The following is a 9,156-nucleotide window of genomic DNA, read 5'->3' as shown; positions in this document are numbered from 1 at the left end:
GGATCATATATCCAATTTCGGATAATGCATGGGTGAGTCCAGTCCAAGTAGTGCCAAAGAAGGGAGGAATGACAGTGGTCCGTAATGAAACAACAAGCTGATACCAACACGAACAATCACGGGATGGGAGTAGTATCAACTATTGCAACTGAATTCTGCGACTCGTAAGGCACATTTCCATTGCCATTCATCGATCAAATGTTAGAGGGTAGCTGGCCATGAGTTCTTTGTTTCTCTATGGATATTCATGCTACAATCAATTGCTATGGCACCAGAAGATCAAGAGAAAAAACACTTTCACGTGCCCATACGAAACATTGAAGAATGCCTTTTGGCTTGTACAAAGCTCTGCAACTTTTCAACGTTGCATGATTTCAATATTTTTCTATATGGGTGAGAAGTCCATTGAAGTTTTCATGGACGATTTTTCTGTTTTTGGATATTTTTTTATGCTTGTTAATTAACTTGTCTAATGTTCTGAGAGATGTGTTGACCTAACTTAGTGCTAAATTGGGAAAAGGCCATTTCATGGTACGTGATGGGATTGTGTTAGGTCATTGGATATCCGCGAATGGAATTGAGGTGGATCGCGTGAAAATTGAAGTCATTGAGAAACTACCACCTCCAAATTCAGTGAAGCCTGGCAGAAGTTTCCTTGGGCATGCAGGTTTTATAGGAGATTCATACAGGATTTTCCTAAAATCTCTAAAACTCTTTGTGTTTATTAGCTAAGGATGTTCCTTTTAATTTCAGTCAAGAATGTTTAAAAGGAAAATTAATTTTTGTCCTATTATTGTTGCGCCCGATTGGGAACTACCTTTGAAATATGTGTGATGCAAGTGGCTATGCTTTAGGGGTGTTTTAGGGCAACGGAAAGGTAAGGTTTTGCATGTGATTTATTATGCTCGCAAGACTTTAACGAGACCAAGTTAAATTATGCAACTACTGAAAAAGAATTTTTAGCAGTAGTATTCTCTATTGACAAATTTCGTTCTTATTTGCTAGGTACCAAGGTAATTTGTACACTAACCATGCTGCGTTGAAGTACCTCCTAGAAAAGGGATTCCAAGCCAAGATATGTGATGGGTACTTTTTATAGGAATTTAACTTGGAGATTAAAGACAAGAAAGGAACGGAAAATCAAGTGGCTGACCATTTATCTCGATTGGAGTCCAATGAAGAAGTTCAAGAGGAAAAAAAAGTCAAAACGAATACTTCCCAGATGAGCAATTGTTTGCTATTCAAGAAGGGTCGTGGTTTGCGATATTGCGAACTATTTGGCGCAGAAAGTATGCCTCCTGGAATGAGCTCCTAAAGACGAAATAAATTTTGCAGATTTAAAGTATTATGGAGGATCCATTTTTTTACAAGCATTGCGCCGATCAAATGATTAGAAGGTGTGCCAGAAGAAGAAGAGACGATATTCTTCGTCATTGTCATTCAAGGGAAGTGGTGGTCATTTTGGTTCAACGAAGACTGCTGCTAAAGTTCTTCAATCAGGATTTTTCTGGCCAACTCTTTTAAAGACTTTTTTCATTTTGTTAAGAGTTGTGATGAGTGTCAAGGGTGGGAATATCTAGGAGAAATGTCAGCTTTTAATAATATCCTAGAAGTAGAATTGTTTGATGTGTGGGGGATAGATTTTATGGGACCTTTTCCTTCTTTGTTTTCTAACCGTTTTTATTTGGTTGTTGTAGTTTGTTTCAAAGTGGTGGAAGTGCTGCGTTATCAACAAACAATGCTCGCATAGTTATCAAGTTCATAAAGAAGAATATTTTTCAAGGTTTGGCATGCCAAGGGCTATTATCAATGATGGTGGTTCTCACTTTTGCAATCGCCAATTCGCGACGTTGTTAAGCAAGTATGAGGTACACATCAAGTGCTACCCCATATCACCCACAAACTAATGGCCAAGACAGTATCCAATAGGGAGCTGAAACGAATCTTGGAAAAAACAGTAAGCACTTCTCAAAAGGATTGGGCAACTAAGCTTGATGATGCACTATGAGCGTGTAGGACGGCATTCAAAACACCAATAGGAATGTCACCCTATAGGATGGTTTACGAAAAAGCTTGTCACTTGCCAGTAGAGTTAGAGCACAAATTAATGGGCAGTGAAGTTTCTAAATTTTGATCTACAAGCCGCAGGAGCAAAACGAGTATTGCAACTCAATAAGATGGAAGAGTTTCGCAATAAGTATATGAGAATGCCTGAATCTACAAAGAAAAGACTATGATGTGGCATGACAAACACATTGTGAGCAAGGAATTCAAGGAGGGTGACAAAGTGTTGTTGTTCAACTCAAGACTACGACTTTTTTTGGGAAAATTGGCTCAAGATGGGTCCGGCCCGTCATAATTCATCGAGTGTTTCCGCATGGGGCGATAGAGCTTCACCACCGACGAAGGGAACATTCAAAGTCAATGGCCAACGATTGAAACCTTATATTGAGAATGGGAATGAAGACGAGAAGGCTTCAATTCTTCTTCAAAATCCAAATATCTGATAGAAAGAGTCGAGCTAAGACTTTAAACAAGCACTTTTGGGAGGCAACCCAAGATTTTGATTCCATTTGGTTTTATTTATTTATTTTTATTGTGTTATTAAGTTTCTAGTTAGTAATTTTTTGTGTTATGTTTTTGCGTTTTTTTTAGTTCGTTAATTCAGATGTCAGATTGTTTTTCAAGTGATTGACAAAACGCACTCAAGGAACAATTAGAGGCCATCACGCTCGCCGCAGCGGTACACTTCATCGCGCAGCGAGCATGAATTACGCGCATGATAGAATCCATTGTGATTAATCAGCTTGCACACACAAGGCACTTCATCGCTGTAGCGAGCGTGAGCTAGCACGATGTCGCGATGAAAAGCACGATCGCCGCGGTGACGCATACGATCACCGCAGCGATCAGACCAGCCAATGCGATATCGCATTTAAAAGAAAAATTTTCACTCACGTTTCAGTTTATTCCTCGCACAGTCTATTCCTTTTCAGTCACAAAACTCTCTTCCTCTCTAGCCAACACGCTGACCATCACTCCTTTCACAAGTCTCAAATTTATTTATTTTTGTTTGTTCTCCCCATTGCTCACTAACACATTAAATTCCATCAGATTTCGCAGATTAAGGAAGAACAAGCAATTTCACAAAAAATAAAAGCTAGGGTTTCAAAAGAGAATTGGGGGTTTTCGAAAATTGGGGTACTCCATACCAATTAAAGCACATTGGGCTCAAGTAGGTGTTTCTCAGCCATTTGCATTATAATTTTGATTATTGGAGGTTGGAATCCATTGATTGAATTTTGTGGGAGTCTGAGATGATTGCTGTTGGTTGTTGAAGATTGGTCATGATTGATTTGATTTTCGTGGAAGCCTGTGGTTATCTTTGCGTGATTGAAGAAGGGAAGTTGTTGTTTGTGGAGTGTGGTGATTTTTGTTGGGCATTGAGGGTAGTTTAACTGAGTGTTTGGATTGAGTGCGAAATAGTGATAATGGCACCCAAAAGGAAGCCAGGAATGATAGGAGAGACAAAGGAAAAGGGCAAGCCTCCAGTGATACCCGATTTGTTGGTTAGGCTGCCCAGGAAAGATATGAGAATTTTGCAAAGAAACCGGTGGATTTATTGAAGAAAAAGGGCTGGTGTTTACAGAAGTTTATGAAGGAATAACTGATGTGATTCAAGCTCTGGGTTGGGAGAAATTTTGCAAAGAACCCCCGATGCTACTGTTGCCTATGTGGTAAAAGAGTTTTATGCCAACATCTTGATAGCGTTGACAGAAGGACAATGGTAAGAGGTAAAGAGGTAAAGAAGTAGGATTTAATGTCGTGCTATCAATCAGTTTTATAGGCTGCCGCAAGTTGAGCTAGATGAGGATGCCTATGCCGCCTACAAGAGAAGGGGATTTTGACGCAGTGATTAATTCTCTTACAGAATGGAAAGCTACATGGTTTTTTGGGTTGGGGAACACATCCGTTTTGAAAGTAAGTTGTGGACACAACTTGTGCATGTGGTTGTATTTTGTATGCTCTAGATTGATGCCCTCAAAGCACATGAGCACTGTTAGCAAAAATAGGGCAATTTTGATTTATGTGATCCACCACAAGATGAGGTGAATGTGGGGAGATAATTTTTCACGAGATTACCCATTTGGCAAAGCGTAATAAGACTGGTTTTACTTCCCTCACGTGAGTTACTGAATTTGTAAGTAAGCTGAAGGTTAATGTTGAAGAAGTTTTTATTCCGCAAAGAGTGTGTCTTACCATGCAATTTCTTCAAAATTTAACCAGTGGGGGCAGAGTAGAGGTACCCAGGACCCAAACCTCTTATCGACGAAGCTTTCCCAAAGAGATCAATTGTCGAAGTTGAATGAAGACATCGAGAAGTTGAAAAAGCAACAAATCGTCAAGGAGCCGGATGACATGGATGAGTAGGCAAATGAGGGTGCAACATGAGATGCAAAGATTGCAACTTGCTCCTGCTGGGATAGCAGCACCAGGTGTGAATGGACTGATTTGTGTACCCAGCAGATGAGGAGCAAGGTGATGCTCCTGATGATGATTCTAAGGAGGTATGGAGGAGTAGATTGAAATTCAGTTGTGTTTTAGTTACTGTTGTCAGTGAGTTGGTTGGTTGGTTTTTTTTTTTTTTTTTTTTTTTTTTTTATGTACTTGCATTTGCTACTGTGGGTTCATTGAGTCTTTGTGAACTATTAGCCTATCTTAATTGTTAATGCTCTTTTATCCATTCTTGTATTCTGCATAACTATGATGGCCGATAAGGTCTGTTTAGTTTTTTTTTTTTTTTTTTGTTTTGTTGGAACGAATGGCGTTTATGAATGGACAAACTTATTAGTTGAGGAATGCGGTAACGTTCTGTTTCTCTTATTCTATGCTTAACATTGAGGATAACGTTGACTTTATGCTTGGGGGTAGGAATTAAGGAACTTAAATGAGCAGAATTTTTTTCTTTGGATTTAAAGAGCAGTTTTATTTATTCTTTATTTTAGGTTGTGAGTTTTTATTTTGTCTCTTGGATGAAGTCATATGTCTATGATAGAAAGTGATTGCAAAACATAGAACTAATGGAGGACATTAATTTTTACTTTACTTACGGATGTGTGTGTGAATATTAATGACATTGGTTGAGACCTTAGTGAACTGGAGATTGAAAGTGGTTCAGTACCTACTTAGAGACGTGTTATGTGTGAATTTTCCATGAACATTATTGTGATTCCAACAAACTCTAGAACTCATTTGACAATCACTCAAGGCGAAATCCTAGAATTCACATCACTTAGGAAATGATTTAGGCTGTTTTTGGATCGATGAGCGCTTTCAAGCCAACCCTTTTTATTGTCATCGGTAGTTAACCCTTTGAGACTTTTAACACAATTTAGCATTGTTTTCTTTCTTTGAACTTAATTTTTACCCACCCGATTATGAGCCTAAAACACAAACCTACCATGTTATCTTTAAAAGACTTAATGTATTCAGCTTAGTAATAGTAATGGTGAGGAAGTGTAGTGTTGTCACAACCCAGGTTTATGCGAAGAAATTGGTTGGGGGTTGTGGAGAGCTTGTAAGATCAGTGGGGGTTTATGTGTGTATTCTACGTTCTGTTTTTAAAAAAAAAAAAAATCAGAAAAAAAAAAGAGAAAAAGAAAAAGAAAAGAAAAATAGGCTTGAAAAACATTGTGAAGAGTGGAATTAGAATGGGTTTATATTATTGTCAAAAAGAAAAGCTCATAGAGGTTGGGAAACTACTGAGTGAAAAAGGGAGTGTTGTGTATGTTAGTAATAAGATTGAAAAAAAATTAGTTTCTTAATTATTTTTTTGTATTTCCCTTTCCGTTCCTTCATGAAATCATACCTAGCTAACGTTACAACCTTTACAAGACTATTGATCCAAGGTAATGTGAAATTCTACATTAGTGGAGAGTGATTTGAAAAGTGAGCCTATATAGTTTGATTCCAGATTCACATATTAAAGTCATAACCCGAATACTAAGAGCAAAATTTTGTTCGTGATTGTTGCGCATAAAACCATTCGAGTTTGTAGACTATGGTTTGTGGTGTGGATGTTCTAGGGTCGATAACGAAAATGAAATGATGTTTGCATTGTTGTGAGTTTTAGGAGACTTTTAATTATTTATTTGTTTTGTGTATATGCAATTTTGAGACACTTTATGAATTGATCCAAGAATTTTTGTTAGTATGTTTTTTATGTTTATGTTTTTCGTTACTTTTGGAGTTTATGATAAGTTTAGTGTGGAGTTTGTGGGTATCATCTGGAAAACCTTACAAGACTACAACTCGTCCAACTAGGGCTGCCTAGGGATTAAAGGCTGTTGCATAGGCCAAATGCAATCGTGTTAATCTACACAAAAGTGATTTAGGATAGTTTAGATATAGGTTTTCATTGGTTGTTTTATTTTCAAGCTTAGGACTATTTTATTGCTTAGTTTGCTAGGGACTAGCAAAAAGTGGTTGGGGGTTGTGAAGAGCTTGAAATTTATATTTGTTAGTGATTTAATTGGATTATTTGTGGAAAAATGTGTTTAAATTGTGGTATTTGAATAAATTCTTTCATAAATACCTTTACGGATCACGGGTGTATTTTGAGTTTTTCAGGTTCAAAGATGTTTTAAGGGAAAAGAATGATGTCGATGGAATTCATGATGCTTAGGAACAAACAGTACAGAATCGGAGTTGAAATGAGAAAGTTGTGACAGTCGAAGATAGAACGTAAAATCTGGAAATCCTTAAAGATGAGCATGCTTCAATATCTGTCATAACTTGAGCTGTAGAAATTGGAATTCAACGATTCTTGTGGCGCTGGAAAGCTTATCAGAGAGCTACAAAGTTCACGTTTATGACTTTATCAAATTCTGAAGATCACGGACGCCTTGGACAGAAAGAATGATTGCCACAGCGACTGTCTTCCCGCCGCGGCGATGGGTCATGGGCTGGTTATGTTAACGCATTATCCTAATCCGAATCTGAATGGGCTAAGGCATTTTACTCTTTTCCTAAGTAATATCAGAAACCCAGGGTATAAATAAGAGTCTTTAAGAAGGTGGTAGGTAGTTCTCTTGGGATTCGACGCTCGTTTACTCGAGTTTTACTACTTGCACGATTTCGTACACTTGCGAAAAGGTTGTCAACTTTTTGCCGCCATTGCCGGGGAACTATTTTGTTTTACCAATATCAATACAAAATATTTAGTTGCTAATTTGATTTGTTTTATTTCTGTTTACTAATTAATTTTTATTTTTGTTTGTTTTGTTTGTGGTTTTCAGCTAGAATCTGGACAGTTTACGTTCAAGAGGTCTTGGTAATCTTAATCCATTAGATTTTGAGATCGAGAGAACCGTGAAACAGTTGAGGAAAGAAAAGAGGCAAGCTAACTCTGAAAAATCAATGGCTAACATAGGAATTGTGAATATCAATATGGGAAATCAAGAGAATGAGACTAAGGATACTTTAGGGGGGAAATGCAAATGGTGGAGCAGCAGTGGTTCAGAGAGTATTGAAGGACTACTCTAGTCCTACTATTGATGGGTGTTATTCTAGCATCAAGAGACCACCCGTTCAAGCGAATAATTTTGAGATTAAGCCAGCAGTTATTGGAATGATTCAGCAGTCGATCCAATTCGCTGGGTTACCTAATGATGATCCCAACCTGCATATTGCAAATTTTCTGGAGTTATGCGACACATTCAGGCATAATGGAGTATCCGATGATGCAATCAGGCTAAGGCTTTTCCCATTCTCTCTTCGCGATAAAGCTAAGGGTTGGTTGATTTTGTTGCCATCTGGGAGCATCACGACATGGAATGAGTTGGCTCGAGCGTTCCTCACTAAATATTTTCCACCTACCAAGTCTACAAAACTGAAGAGTGAGATTACCAACTTTTACCAATAAGATTCAGGGTCATTGTATGAAGCATGGGAAAGGTATAAGGATCTCTTACGGAGGTGCCCTCACCATGGTATACCAATCTGGTTGCAAGTGCAAACGTTCTACCAAGGGTTACTAACAACTATTCAAGCTATGATTGATGCTACAAGGGAGGGAGCCTTGAACAATAAAACACCAGAGGAAGCATACAATCTGATTGAGGTGATGTTAAACAATAATTATATGAGGACTCCAGAGAGAACTTTAACAAGGAAATCAGCGAGAGTGCATGAAGTTGACAATTACACTGCAATAGCTACTCAACTTTTGAACTTCCAAAAGCAATTAGGTAATGTGTTGAAAATAAATGCAATTGAATTTTCTTCTCTAACATGTGACCTTTGTGCAGGAAATCATACATCGAAGGATTGCCAAGAAGGGAACCTGTTTGCTCAACCTGAACAAGCCAATTACGTCAATAATTTCCAAAGGGGGCAAGGGAATCCATATTCCAATACATACAATCCAGTATGGAGGAAACACCTGAACTTTTCATGGAGCAAAAAAAATGAGCAAAAATAAGCTCCTGTTTTTCAACCTCAAGAGCCAAAATCTAATTTAGAAAATGTGTTGACCAAGTTCATTGAAGAGACAAGCAAGAGGTTTGAGAAGACTGACGTCCTGGTTCAAAATCAATCAGCCTCTATTAGGAACCTTGAGACTCAAATTGGGCAAATTCACAACATATCAGCAGGAAGAGTTCAAGGAGTTTTGCCACGTGATACAGAGAAAAATCCCAAGGAACAAGCGCATGCAATCACCTTGAGGAGTGGAAGAAGTCTGGAAAATTCAGAGGGTGAAAAACTGTGGAAAGAATAAACCCTAAAGAATGAGCAGAAAGACGATCACCGCAATGATGAGGATAGTGGCCGCAGCAAGCATGATGACATGGAGAATTTCGTCAGAAACAAAGACGATCGCTGCGGCGATGAGGATGGTGGCTGCGGCGAGCGTGATCCTACTCCAAAAGCGTCAGAAGTTTTTACTAATCGTCATGATGATGTATCCAGTGGCCGCGATGAGCGTGCATCTAAGCAGAAACCTCCTTCAAGCGAGGCAACCCTTCTATACCCACAACGGTTGAAAAATCAAAAGCTTGATAAGCAATTCAGTAAGTTTATTGACATGTTTCAAAGTTTACATATTAATATCCCTTTTGTTGATATGCTAGAACAGATGCCGAAGTATGCAAATTT

General features: G+C 38.3%; 1 non-coding gene across 1 annotated transcript; it reads right to left on the bottom strand.

Moving 5' to 3' along the window:
* Window positions 1–7,888: 7,888 nt before the first annotated feature.
* LOC116105587 lies at window positions 7,889–7,995 on the bottom strand. Its single transcript, XR_004124096.1, has one exon. It is a non-coding gene; the product is annotated as a small nucleolar RNA R71 (small nucleolar RNA).
* Between the last annotated feature and the right edge of the window lie 1,161 nt (window positions 7,996–9,156).

The sequence above is a fragment of the Pistacia vera genome, unplaced genomic scaffold (assembly GCF_008641045.1).
Source record: "Pistacia vera cultivar Batoury unplaced genomic scaffold, PisVer_v2 Contig50, whole genome shotgun sequence".
Taxonomy (NCBI): Eukaryota; Viridiplantae; Streptophyta; class Magnoliopsida; order Sapindales; family Anacardiaceae; genus Pistacia; species Pistacia vera.
The sequence above is the reverse complement of the archived record's forward strand: the minus strand, read 5'-3'. Positions and strand labels throughout refer to the sequence as shown.